This window comes from Electrophorus electricus, chromosome 3 (assembly GCF_041902795.1).
Source record: "Electrophorus electricus isolate QZ-2024a chromosome 3, ASM4190279v1, whole genome shotgun sequence".
In the NCBI taxonomy this organism is placed as follows: Eukaryota; Metazoa; Chordata; class Actinopteri; order Gymnotiformes; family Gymnotidae; genus Electrophorus; species Electrophorus electricus.
In genome coordinates this window covers 8,424,724-8,437,690 of record NC_137499.1, presented here as the reverse complement: position 1 = coordinate 8,437,690, position 12,967 = coordinate 8,424,724, and the positions used below count along the sequence as shown (strand labels likewise).

The 12,967-nt window shown below is 42.0% G+C and overlaps 6 non-coding genes across 6 annotated transcripts; all 6 read left to right on the top strand.

The window, feature by feature from the left end:
* Positions 1-447: 447 nt before the first annotated feature.
* On the top strand, positions 448-520 carry trnam-cau (transfer RNA methionine (anticodon CAU)). The gene has a single exon. It is a non-coding gene; the product is annotated as a tRNA-Met (tRNA).
* Positions 521-2,724: 2,204 nt separating this feature from the next.
* trnam-cau (transfer RNA methionine (anticodon CAU)) lies at positions 2,725-2,797 on the top strand. The gene has a single exon. It is a non-coding gene; the product is annotated as a tRNA-Met (tRNA).
* A 2,204-nt stretch (positions 2,798-5,001) lies between these two features.
* On the top strand, positions 5,002-5,074 carry trnam-cau (transfer RNA methionine (anticodon CAU)). The gene has a single exon. It is a non-coding gene; the product is annotated as a tRNA-Met (tRNA).
* Positions 5,075-7,279: 2,205 nt separating this feature from the next.
* On the top strand, positions 7,280-7,352 carry trnam-cau (transfer RNA methionine (anticodon CAU)). Its single transcript has one exon. It is a non-coding gene; the product is annotated as a tRNA-Met (tRNA).
* Positions 7,353-9,551: 2,199 nt separating this feature from the next.
* trnam-cau (transfer RNA methionine (anticodon CAU)) lies at positions 9,552-9,624 on the top strand. Its single transcript has one exon. It is a non-coding gene; the product is annotated as a tRNA-Met (tRNA).
* A 2,202-nt stretch (positions 9,625-11,826) lies between these two features.
* Positions 11,827-11,899, top strand: trnam-cau (transfer RNA methionine (anticodon CAU)). The gene has a single exon. It is a non-coding gene; the product is annotated as a tRNA-Met (tRNA).
* The last annotated feature ends 1,068 nt before the right edge of the window (positions 11,900-12,967 follow it).

Below are 12,967 nucleotides of genomic sequence, written 5' to 3'. Positions count from 1 at the left end.
TCTCCGCTTTTAACAGTGTCGGAGTGTTATCTTAAGACTTGTATTTGTATTTCTTTTTGAACACTTGTAAAAAAAAACAACAAATTCAAAGCATTTTGGCTATCCCTGTATGATAAAGGTGTGATTAATACGGATTACAAATTTGCCTTTGACTCTATTTGCAATATGTTTTGTTATTCTATTGCAATGTAGTGTACCGAGCTGTATCGTCTTGTCAACGTTCAGCTTACGTCAAGCGATGTCCTGCAATACTCCATTTCCAATGTGCAAGTTTCCATTTTGTTGACTTACATTTCTGCTCACATGGACTAACAGCATTCCAGGGAAAGCTTTACATGACATCTTCGTCAGCTAGGTGTAATTTTTTTAATGAACAAAAGCAGTGCTCATGCCAACCTGCTGAGCCACCTTGAGCGGTCCCGCGTGTCCCCGGACTGCACTGCGCCAGCCTCGTTAGCGCAGGAGGTAGCGCGTCAGTCTCATAATCTGAAGGTCGTGAGTTCAATCCTCACACGAGGCAATTGAAGCTTTTTGAACGGATGAACAACTAACCCTAAGCTGTTGAAGTGCTATTTCCCCAGTTAGTCGTATGTCGAGTGCAGTCCTAAGCAAAGCTTCTACAGACGTGAGAGTCTCGTAGTTTGCAAATAGTGCACATATAAGTCCGCTCACTCTATCTGTGTTTGCAATTTGACAGTAAACACTATGATTCCTCCCTCTCTTTGCTTGCAGTGTTGTTATCTCTGTGGCTACAAACGTGCATGTTGACAGGTCTACACGAGTTGCGCAGTGGACTGGTTTGTTTTCTAGAAATTCTATCATAGACAGCAATTTATTTTGTGTCCACTTCTCTCCACCACCTGTTCAGTCTTTTTCCTTGATGGCATCTGTTTAGTCACCGCTGCTGAGATATAATGCTAATATTCTGGAGTGTGTCAGCTCCCAGTTGCTTTACAGAAAGAACTTCCTGCATTGTCACAGCTCTAACAGGGAAGATCGGGCTTGATCAGACCGCGTAACACCCGATGGATTCACGCACGACTGGGATTTAGTGGGTGGAACACATTTAGGAAAAGTTTAAGACACGCACCCTGCCGTGCATGGTTGCTTTGGCAAGATCTGGAATCGAAAAAGGAAATGGCGCATGTCTCACTTATTACTCATGGACTGACAAGCTTTTGAGCACTTGAAATGGCCATTTGCCACTTTGTGCCAGTGAAACTGTAGAAGTCCTAATTGACCTTCAAATAGTCCTAGGAATTGAAGTAGAAACAGCTGCTCTGTTGTCATGGGCCACAGTTTAAGGTCTTGGTGTCAAACTCCAATGTGGTCTCTTGCAGCCTAGAGAATTAAGTTGCTTATCTGAGGTGATTTCTGCTGAGCCACGTGCCACCAGTGGGGAGAGCTTGAACTCCCTGATCCTTTACTGAAACATCTACCTGCCGCATGGCAGTGTATTCTTTCATGTAGTAGAGGAAGGTTTAACCTTCTTGCCTGCGTGAGTTAAATGTCAGATAAACACTCTTCAGCTATTGGACCTTCAACGTAGATCAATAAAAGATCTGGAGGAGCCTATTTCTCATGCGCAAGTTACAGTGGTGTTTGCCTATGCTTCTCTTCCATAACTTGTAGCAGCATTCCTGGGACAGCTTTGTCTTTTCTCTTAAGCTATAACACTGTTAACTCCAATGACACCCCCCCTCCCCACGACGACCAGCACAAGTCAGTAACAAGATGTACTTGCAATTAACAAGTACATCTCAAGTCTTGACAGTCAAATCCTGTCTCAAGTCCCAACTCAACTCATGCATGTCCAAAGTCAAGATGGGCATTTACCAAGTCCCAGTCATGCCACCACGTTTAATGTCATTTCAATGTTTGACACCAACAAAGTATTTGATGTAGTGCACGAAACTGACAAATAGCTTTTTTCAATATATTTTTAGTACAAGACAAGAAGATGCAAATACATATGAAATGACTGCAAGCGCTTTAAACAATGAAGTACAACTGATTTTAACAGAAACTACTGAGAACTTGTATGACAAGTGCAGCTAGACCAGAAAAATCAACAGTATAAACAGAATGTTGGAAGAAACCACCCTTCATATTAGTTATTAGGCTGTCCTTTGTTATTAGCGTGCTACTGTTACGTAGGTAGCTAGCTAGGCTAATGAATTATTAAGTAATCTAAAGTAGAGAGACACAGAATTACTCTTTGTGCAGCCTGAAATGTCAAAGTCTGAAGTTGCATCTCCATATTCTTTCACTCTTCGTTCTCCGCTTTTAACAGTGTCGGAGTGTTATCTTAAGACTTGTATTTGTATTTCTTTTTGAACACTTGTAAAAAAAACCAACAAATTCAAAGCATTTTGGCTATCCCTGTATGATAAAGGTGTGATTAATACGGATTACAAATTTGCCTTTGACTCTATTTGCAATATGTTTTGTTATTCTATTGCAATGTAGTGTACCGAGCTGTATCGTCTTGTCAACGTTCAGCTTACGTCAAGCGATGTCCTGCAATACTCCATTTCCAATGTGCAAGTTTCCATTTTGTTGACTTACATTTCTGCTCACATGGACTAACAGCATTCCAGGGAAAGCTTTACATGACATCTTCGTCAGCTAGGTGTAATTTTTTTAATGAACAAAAGCAGTGCTCATGCCAACCTGCTGAGCCACCTTGAGCGGTCCCGCGTGTCCACGGACTGCACTGCGCCAGCCTCGTTAGCGCAGGAGGTAGCGCGTCAGTCTCATAATCTGAAGGTCGTGAGTTCAATCCTCACACGAGGCAATTGAAGCTTTTTGAACGGATGAACAACTAACCCTAAGCTGTTGAAGTGCTATTTCCCCAGTTAGTCGTATGTCGAGTGCAGTCCTAAGCAAAGCTTCTACAGACGTGAGAGTCTCGTAGTTTGCAAATAGTGCACATATAAGTCCGCTCACTCTATCTGTGTTTGCAATTTGACAGTAAACACTATGATTCCTCCCTCTCTTTGCTTGCAGTGTTGTTATCTCTGTGGCTACAAACGTGCATGTTGACAGGTCTACACGAGTTGCGCAGTGGACTGGTTTGTTTTCTAGAAATTCTATCATAGACAGCAATTTATTTTGTGTCCACTTCTCTCCACCACCTGTTCAGTCTTTTTCCTTGATGGCATCTGTTTAGTCACCGCTGCTGAGATATAATGCTAATATTCTGGAGTGTGTCAGCTCCCAGTTGCTTTACAGAAAGAACTTCCTGCATTGTCACAGCTCTAACAGGGAAGATCGGGCTTGATCAGACCGCGTAACACCCGATGGATTCACGCACGACTGGGATTTAGTGGGTGGAACACATTTAGGAAAAGTTTAAGACACGCACCCTGCCGTGCATGGTTGCTTTGGCAAGATCTGGAATCGAAAAAGGAAATGGCGCATGTCTCACTTATTACTCATGGACTGACAAGCTTTTGAGCACTTGAAATGGCCATTTGCCACTTTGTGCCAGTGAAACTGTAGAAGTCCTAATTGACCTTCAAATAGTCCTAGGAATTGAAGTAGAAACAGCTGCTCTGTTGTCATGGGCCACAGTTTAAGGTCTTGGTGTCAAACTCCAATGTGGTCTCTTGCAGCCTAGAGAATTAAGTTGCTTATCTGAGGTGATTTCTGCTGAGCCACGTGCCACCAGTGGGGAGAGCTTGAACTCCCTGATCCTTTACTGAAACATCTACCTGCCGCATGGCAGTGTATTCTTTCATGTAGTAGAGGAAGGTTTAACCTTCTTGCCTGCGTGAGTTAAATGTCAGATAAACACTCTTCAGCTATTGGACCTTCAACGTAGATCAATAAAAGATCTGGAGGAGCCTATTTCTCATGCGCAAGTTACAGTGGTGTTTGCCTATGCTTCTCTTCCATAACTTGTAGCAGCATTCCTGGGACAGCTTTGTCTTTTCTCTTAAGCTATAACACTGTTAACTCCAATGACACCCCCCCTCCCCACGACGACCAGCACAAGTCAGTAACAAGATGTACTTGCAATTAACAAGTACATCTCAAGTCTTGACAGTCAAATCCTGTCTCAAGTCCCAACTCAACTCATGCATGTCCAAAGTCAAGATGGGCATTTACCAAGTCCCAGTCATGCCACCACGTTTAATGTCATTTCAATATTTGACACCAACAAAGTATTTGATGTAGTGCACGAAACTGACAAATAGCTTTTTTCAATATATTTTTAGTACAAGACAAGAAGATGCAAATACATATGAAATGACTGCAAGCGCTTTAAACAATGAAGTACAACTGATTTTAACAGAAACTACTGAGAACTTGTATGACAAGTGCAGCTAGACCAGAAAAATCAACAGTATAAACAGAATGTTGGAAGAAACCACCCTTCATATTAGTTATTAGGCTGTCCTTTGTTATTAGCGTGCTACTGTTACTTAGCTAGCTAGCTAGGCTAATGAATTATTAAGTAATCTAAAGTAGAGAGACACAGAATTACTCTTTGTGCAGCCTGAAATGTCAAAGTCTGAAGTTGCATCTCCATATTCTTTCACTCTTCGTTCTCCGCTTTTAACAGTGTCGGAGTGTTATCTTAAGACTTGTATTTGTATTTCTTTTTGAACACTTGTAAAAAAAAACAACAAATTCAAAGCATTTTGGCTATCCCTGTATGATAAAGGTGTGATTAATACGGATTACAAATTTGCCTTTGACTCTATTTGCAATATGTTTTGTTATTCTATTGCAATGTAGTGTACCGAGCTGTATCGTCTTGTCAACGTTCAGCTTACGTCAAGCGATGTCCTGCAATACTCCATTTCCAATGTGCAAGTTTCCATTTTGTTGACTTACATTTCTGCTCACATGGACTAACAGCATTCCAGGGAAAGTTTTACATGACATCTTCGTCAGCTAGGTGTAATTTTTTTAATGAACAAAAGCAGTGCTCATGCCAACCTGCTGAGCCACCTTGAGCGGTCCCGCGTGTCCCCGGACTGCACTGCGCCAGCCTCGTTAGCGCAGGAGGTAGCGCGTCAGTCTCATAATCTGAAGGTCGTGAGTTCAATCCTCACACGAGGCAATTGAAGCTTTTTGAACGGATGAACAACTAACCCTAAGCTGTTGAAGTGCTATTTCCCCAGTTAGTCGTATGTCGAGTGCAGTCCTAAGCAAAGCTTCTACAGACGTGAGAGTCTCGTAGTTTGCAAATAGTGCACATATAAGTCCGCTCACTCTATCTGTGTTTGCAATTTGACAGTAAACACTATGATTCCTCCCTCTCTTTGCTTGCAGTGTTGTTATCTCTGTGGCTACAAACGTGCATGTTGACAGGTCTACACGAGTTGCGCAGTGGACTGGTTTATTTTCTAGAAATTCTATCATAGACAGCAATTTATTTTGTGTCCACTTCTCTCCACCACCTGTTCAGTCTTTTTCCTTGATGGCATCTGTTTAGTCACCGCTGCTGAGATATAATGCTAATATTCTGGAGTGTGTCAGCTCCCAGTTGCTTTACAGAAAGAACTTCCTGCATTGTCACAGCTCTAACAGGGAAGATCGGGCTTGATCAGACCGCGTAACACCCGATGGATTCACGCACGACTGGGATTTAGTGGGTGGAACACATTTAGGAAAAGTTTAAGACACGCACCCTGCCGTGCATGGTTGCTTTGGCAAGATCTGGAATCGAAAAAGGAAATGGCGCATGTCTCACTTATTACTCATGGACTGACAAGCTTTTGAGCACTTGAAATGGCCATTTGCCACTTTGTGCCAGTGAAACTGTAGAAGTCCTAATTGACCTTCAAATAGTCCTAGGAATTGAAGTAGAAACAGCTGCTCTGTTGTCATGGGCCACAGTTTAAGGTCTTGGTGTCAAACTCCAATGTGGTCTCTTGCAGCCTAGAGAATTAAGTTGCTTATCTGAGGTGATTTCTGCTGAGCCACGTGCCACCAGTGGGGAGAGCTTGAACTCCCTGATCCTTTACTGAAACATCTACCTGCCGCATGGCAGTGTATTCTTTCATGTAGTAGAGGAAGGTTTAACCTTCTTGCCTGCGTGAGTTAAATGTCAGATAAACACTCTTCAGCTATTGGACCTTCAACGTAGATCAATAAAAGATCTGGAGGAGCCTATTTCTCATGCGCAAGTTACAGTGGTGTTTGCCTATGCTTCTCTTCCATAACTTGTAGCAGCATTCCTGGGACAGCTTTGTCTTTTCTCTTAAGCTATAACACTGTTAACTCCAATGACACCCCCCCTCCCCACGACGACCAGCACAAGTCAGTAACAAGATGTACTTGCAATTAACAAGTACATCTCAAGTCTTGACAGTCAAATCCTGTCTCAAGTCCCAACTCAACTCATGCATGTCCAAAGTCAAGATGGGCATTTACCAAGTCCCAGTCATGCCACCACGTTTAATGTCATTTCAATGTTTGACACCAACAAAGTATTTGATGTAGTGCACGAAACTGACAAATAGCTTTTTTCAATATATTTTTAGTACAAGACAAGAAGATGCAAATACATATGAAATGACTGCAAGCGCTTTAAACAATTAAGTACAACTGATTTTAACAGAAACTACTGAGAACTTGTATGACAAGTGCAGCTAGACCAGAAAAATCAACAGTATAAACAGAATGTTGGAAGAAACCATCCTTCATATTAGTTATTAGGCTGTCCTTTGTTATTAGCTTGCTACTGTTACTTAGCTAGCTAGCTAGGCTAATGAATTATTAAGTAATCTAAAGTAGAGAGACACAGAATTACTCTTTGTGCAGCCTGAAATGTCAAAGTCTGAAGTTGCATCTCCATATTCTTTCACTCTTCGTGCTCCGCTTTTAACAGTGTCGGAGTGTTATCTTAAGACTTGTATTTGTATTTCTTTTTGAACACTTGTAAAAAAAAAACAACAAATTCAAAGCATTTTGGCTATCCCTGTATGATAAAGGTGTGATTAATACGGATTACAAATTTGCCTTTGACTCTATTTGCAATATGTTTTGTTATTCTATTGCAATGTAGTGTACCGAGCTGTATCGTCTTGTCAACGTTCAGCTTACGTCAAGCGATGTCCTGCAATACTCCATTTCCAATGTGCAAGTTTCCATTTTGTTGACTTACATTTCTGCTCACATGGACTAACAGCATTCCAGGGAAAGCTTTACATGACATCTTCGTCAGCTAGGTGTAATTTTTTTAATGAACAAAAGCAGTGCTCATGCCAACCTGCTGAGCCACCTTGAGCGGTCCCGCGTGTCCACGGACTGTACTGCGCCAGCCTCGTTAGCGCAGGAGGTAGCGCGTCAGTCTCATAATCTGAAGGTCGTGAGTTCAATCCTCACACGAGGCAATTGAAGCTTTTTGAACGGATGAACAACTAACCCTAAGCTGTTGAAGTGCTATTTCCCCAGTTAGTCGTATGTCGAGTGCAGTCCTAAGCAAAGCTTCTAGACGTGAGAGTCTCGTAGTTTGCAAATAGTGCACATATAAGTCCGCTCACTCTATCTGTGTTTGCAATTTGACAGTAAACACTATGATTCCTCCCTCTCTTTGCTTGCAGTGTTGTTATCTCTGTGGCTACAAACGTGCATGTTGACAGGTCTACACGAGTTGCGCAGTGGACTGGTTTGTTTTCTAGAAATTCTATCATAGACAGCAATTTATTTTGTGTCCACTTCTCTCCACCACCTGTTCAGTCTTTTTCCTTGATGGCATCTGTTTAGTCACCGCTGCTGAGATATAATGCTAATATTCTGGAGTGTGTCAGCTCCCAGTTGCTTTACAGAAAGAACTTCCTGCATTGTCACAGCTCTAACAGGGAAGATCGGGCTTGATCAGACCGCGTAACACCCGATGGATTCACGCACGACTGGGATTTAGTGGGTGGAACACATTTAGGAAAAGTTTAAGACACGCACCCTGCCGTGCATGGTTGCTTTGGCAAGATCTGGAATCGAAAAAGGAAATGGCGCATGTCTCACTTATTACTCATGGACTGACAAGCTTTTGAGCACTTGAAATGGCCATTTGCCACTTTGTGCCAGTGAAACTGTAGAAGTCCTAATTGACCTTCAAATAGTCCTAGGAATTGAAGTAGAAATAGCTGCTCTGTTGTCATGGGCCACAGTTTAAGGTGTTGGTGTCAAACTCCAATGTGGTCTCTTGCAGCCTAGAGAATTAAGTTGCTTATCTGAGGTGATTTCTGCTGAGCCACGTGCCACCAGTGGGGAGAGCTTGAACTCCCTGATCCTTTACTGAAACATCTACCTGCCGCATGGCAGTGTATTCTTTCATGTAGTAGAGGAAGGTTTAACCTTCTTGCCTGCGTGAGTTAAATGTCAGATAAACACTCTTCAGCTATTGGACCTTCAACGTAGATCAATAAAAGATCTGGAGGAGCCTATTTCTCATGCGCAAGTTACAGTGGTGTTTGCCTATGCTTCTCTTCCATAACTTGTAGCAGCATTCCTGGGACAGCTTTGTCTTTTCTCTTAAGCTATAACACTGTTAACTCCAATGACACCCCCCCTCCCCACGACGACCAGCACAAGTCAGTAACAACATGTACTTGCAATTAACAAGTACATCTCAAGTCTTGACAGTCAAATCCTGTCTCAAGTCCCAACTCAACTCATGCATGTCCAAAGTCAAGATGGGCATTTACCAAGTCCCAGTCATGCCACCACGTTTAATGTCATTTCAATATTTGACACCAACAAAGTATTTGATGTAGTGCACGAAACTGACAAATAGCTTTTTTCAATATATTTTTAGTACAAGACAAGAAGATGCAAATACATATGAAATGACTGCAAGCGCTTTAAACAATGAAGTACAACTGATTTTAACAGAAACTACTGAGAACTTGTATGACAAGTGCAGCTAGACCAGAAAAATCAACAGTATAAACAGAATGTTGGAAGAAACCACCCTTCATATTAGTTATTAGGCTGTCCTTTGTTATTAGCATGCTACTGTTACTTAGCTAGCTAGGCTAACGAATTATTAAGTAATCTAAAGTAGAGAGACACAGAATTACTCTTTGTGCAGCCTGAAATGTCAAAGTCTGAAGTTGCATCTCCATATTCTTTCACTCTTCGTTCTCCGCTTTTAACAGTGTCGGAGTGTTATCTTAAGACTTGTATTTGTATTTCTTTTTGAACACTTGTAAAAAAAAAACAACAAATTCAAAGCATTTTGGCTATCCCTGTATGATAAAGGTGTGATTAATACGGATTACAAATTTGCCTTTGACTCTATTTGCAATATGTTTTGTTATTCTATTGCAATGTAGTGTACCGAGCTGTATCGTCTTGTCAACGTTCAGCTTACGTCAAGCGATGTCCTGCAATACTCCATTTCCAATGTGCAAGTTTCCATTTTGTTGACTTACATTTCTGCTCACATGGACTAACAGCATTCCAGGGAAAGCTTTACATGACATCTTAGTCAGCTAGGTGTAATTTTTTTAATGAACAAAAGCAGTGCTCATGCCAACCTGCTGAGCCACCTTGAGCGGTCCCGCGTGTCCACGGACTGCACTGCGCCAGCCTCGTTAGCGCAGGAGGTAGCGCGTCAGTCTCATAATCTGAAGGTCGTGAGTTCAATCCTCACACGAGGCAATTGAAGCTTTTTGAACAGATGAACAACTAACCCTAAGCTGTTGAAGTGCTATTTCCCCAGTTAGTCGTATGTCGAGTGCAGTCCTAAGCAAAGCTTCTACAGACGTGAGAGTCTCGTAGTTTGCAAATAGTGCACATATAAGTCCGCTCACTCTATCTGTGTTTGCAATTTGACAGTAAACACTATGATTCCTCCCTCTCTTTGCTTGCAGTGTTGTTATCTCTGTGGCTACAAACGTGCATGTTGACAGGTCTACACGAGTTGCGCAGTGGACTGGTTTGTTTTCTAGAAATTCTATCATAGACAGCAATTTATTTTGTGTCCACTTCTCTCCACCACCTGTTCAGTCTTTTTCCTTGATGGCATCTGTTTAGTCACCGCTGCTGAGATATAATGCTAATATTCTGGAGTGTGTCAGCTCCCAGTTGCTTTACAGAAAGAACTTCCTGCATTGTCACAGCTCTAACAGGGAAGATCGGGCTTGATCAGACCGCGTAACACCCGATGGATTCACGCACGACTGGGATTTAGTGGGTGGAACACATTTAGGAAAAGTTTAAGACACGCACCCTGCCGTGCATGGTTGCTTTGGCAAGATCTGGAATCGAAAAAGGAAATGGCGCATGTCTCACTTATTACTCATGGACTGACAAGCTTTTGAGCACTTGAAATGGCCATTTGCCACTTTGTGCCAGTGAAACTGTAGAAGTCCTAATTGACCTTCAAATAGTCCTAGGAATTGAAGTAGAAACAGCTGCTCTGTTGTCATGGGCCACAGTTTAAGGTGTTGGTGTCAAACTCCAATGTGGTCTCTTGCAGCCTAGAGAATTAAGTTGCTTATCTGAGGTGATTTCTGCTGAGCCACGTGCCACCAGTGGGGAGAGCTTGAACTCCCTGATCCTTTACTGAAACATCTACCTGCCGCATGGCAGTGTATTCTTTCATGTAGTAGAGGAAGGTTTAACCTTCTTGCCTGCGTGAGTTAAATGTCAGATAAACACTCTTCAGCTATTGGACCTTCAACGTAGATCAATAAAAGATCTGGAGGAGCCTATTTCTCATGCGCAAGTTACAGTGGTGTTTGCCTATGCTTCTCTTCCATAACTTGTAGCAGCATTCCTGGGACAGCTTTGTCTTTTCTCTTAAGCTATAACACTGTTAACTCCAATGACACCCCCCCTCCCCACGACGACCAGCACAAGTCAGTAACAAGATGTACTTGCAATTAACAAGTACATCTCAAGTCTTGACAGTCAAATCCTGTCTCAAGTCCCAACTCAACTCATGCATGTCCAAAGTCAAGATGGGCATTTATCAAGTCCCAGTCATGCCACCACGTTTAATGTCATTTCAATATTTGACACCAACAAAGTATTTGATGTAGTGCACGAAACTGACAAATAGCTTTTTTCAATATATTTTTAGTACAAGACAAGAAGATGCAAATACATATGAAATGACTGCAAGCGCTTTAAACAGAGAAGTACAACTGATTTTAACAGAAACTACTCAGAAGTTGTATGACAAGTGCATCTAGACCAGAAAAATCAACAGTATAAACAGAATGTTGGAAGAAACCACCCTTCATATTAGTTATTAGGCTGTCCTTTGTTATTAACGTGCTACTGTTACTTAGCTAGCTAGCTAGGCTAATGAATTATTAAGTAATCTAAAGTAGAGAGACACAGAATTACTCTTTGTGCAGCCTGAAATGTCAAAGTCTGAAGTTGCATCTCCATATTCTTTCACTCTTCGTTCTCCGCTTTTAACAGTGTCGGAGTGTTATCTTAAGACTTGTATTTGTATTTCTTTTTGAACACTTGTAAAAAAACCCAACAAATTCAAAGCATTTTGGCTATCCCTGTATGATAAAGGTGTGATTAATATGGATTACAAATTTGCCTTTGACTCTATTTGCAATGTTTTGTTATTCTATTGCAATGTAGTGTACCAAGCTGTATCGTCTTGTCAACGTTCAGCTTACGTCAAGCGATGTCCTGCAATACTCCATTTCCAATGTGCAAGTTTCCATTTTGTTGACTTACATTTCTGCTCACATGGACTAACAGCATTCCAGGGAAAGCTTTACATGACATCTTCGTCAGCTAGGTGTAATTTTTTTAATGAACAAAAGCAATGCTCATGCCAACCTGCTGAGCCACCTTGAGTGGTCCCGCGTGTCCACGGCCTGCACTGCGCCAGCCTCGTTAGCGCAGGAGGTAGCGCGTCAGTCTCATAATCTGAAGGTCGTGAGTTCAATCCTCACACGAGGCAATTGAAGCTTTTTGAACGGATGAACAACTAACCCTAAGCTGTTGAAGTGCTATTTCCCCAGTTAGTCGTATGTCGAGTGCAGTCCTAAGCAAAGCTTCTACAGACGTGAGAGTCTCGTAGTTTGCAAATAGTGCACATATAAGTCCGCTCACTCTATCTGTGTTTGCAATTTGACAGTAAACACTATGATTCCTCCCTCTCTTTGCTTGCAGTGTTGTTATCTCTGTGGCTACAAACGTGCATGTTGAAAGGTCTACACGAGTTGCGCAGTGGACTGGTTTGTTTTCTAGAAATTCTATCATAGACAGCAATTTATTTTGTGTCCACTTCTCTCCACCACCTGTTCAGTCTTTGCCTTGATGGCATCTGTTTAGTCACCGCTGCTGAGATATAATGCAAATATTCTGGAGTGTGTCAGCTCCCAGTTGCTTTACAGAAAGAACTTCCTGCATTGTCACAGGTCTAATTGGGAAGAACGGGCTTGATCAGACCTGGTAACACCCAATGGAGTCATGGACAACTGGGATTTCGTAGGTCGAATGCATTTAGGAAAAGTTCAAGTTATGCACCATGCCATGCATAGACTGATAATTGAGCTTTAAGAAATCCTAGTGCTGGAAGTGCCATTGATGGTAAGATGCTATGGTTGAGTGGTTAAAGTGCACTTATACTGCCTTGGGGGCTCTGTGTGCAGGTTTCATTCCTGCTTGCAGTGTTAGGAACTAAGTTGTTTCTTTTGTGAGTACACTTTGCCCTCTTATTCAAATTTTGACTATGCTTGCCATGCCATTTGCAAATTTGTGCCAGTGAAACAGGTAGGCGTCCTAATTGATCGTGTAATAGTCCTAGGAATTAAAAGTAGAAATAGCTGCTCTGTCCTTGAGTTGTGAGGGCCCTGCGTTTATGGTGTTGGTGTTTGAACTCCAAAGTCTCCTTCAACATAGAAAATGAAGTTGCTTATCTGAGCTGATTTCTACTGAGACATCATGTCACCAGTGAGGAAGGCTTGCACTCCTAGATCTGCATCTCTGTCTTCACCCCCATTGCATGTTGCAGTTCTTTTTTATT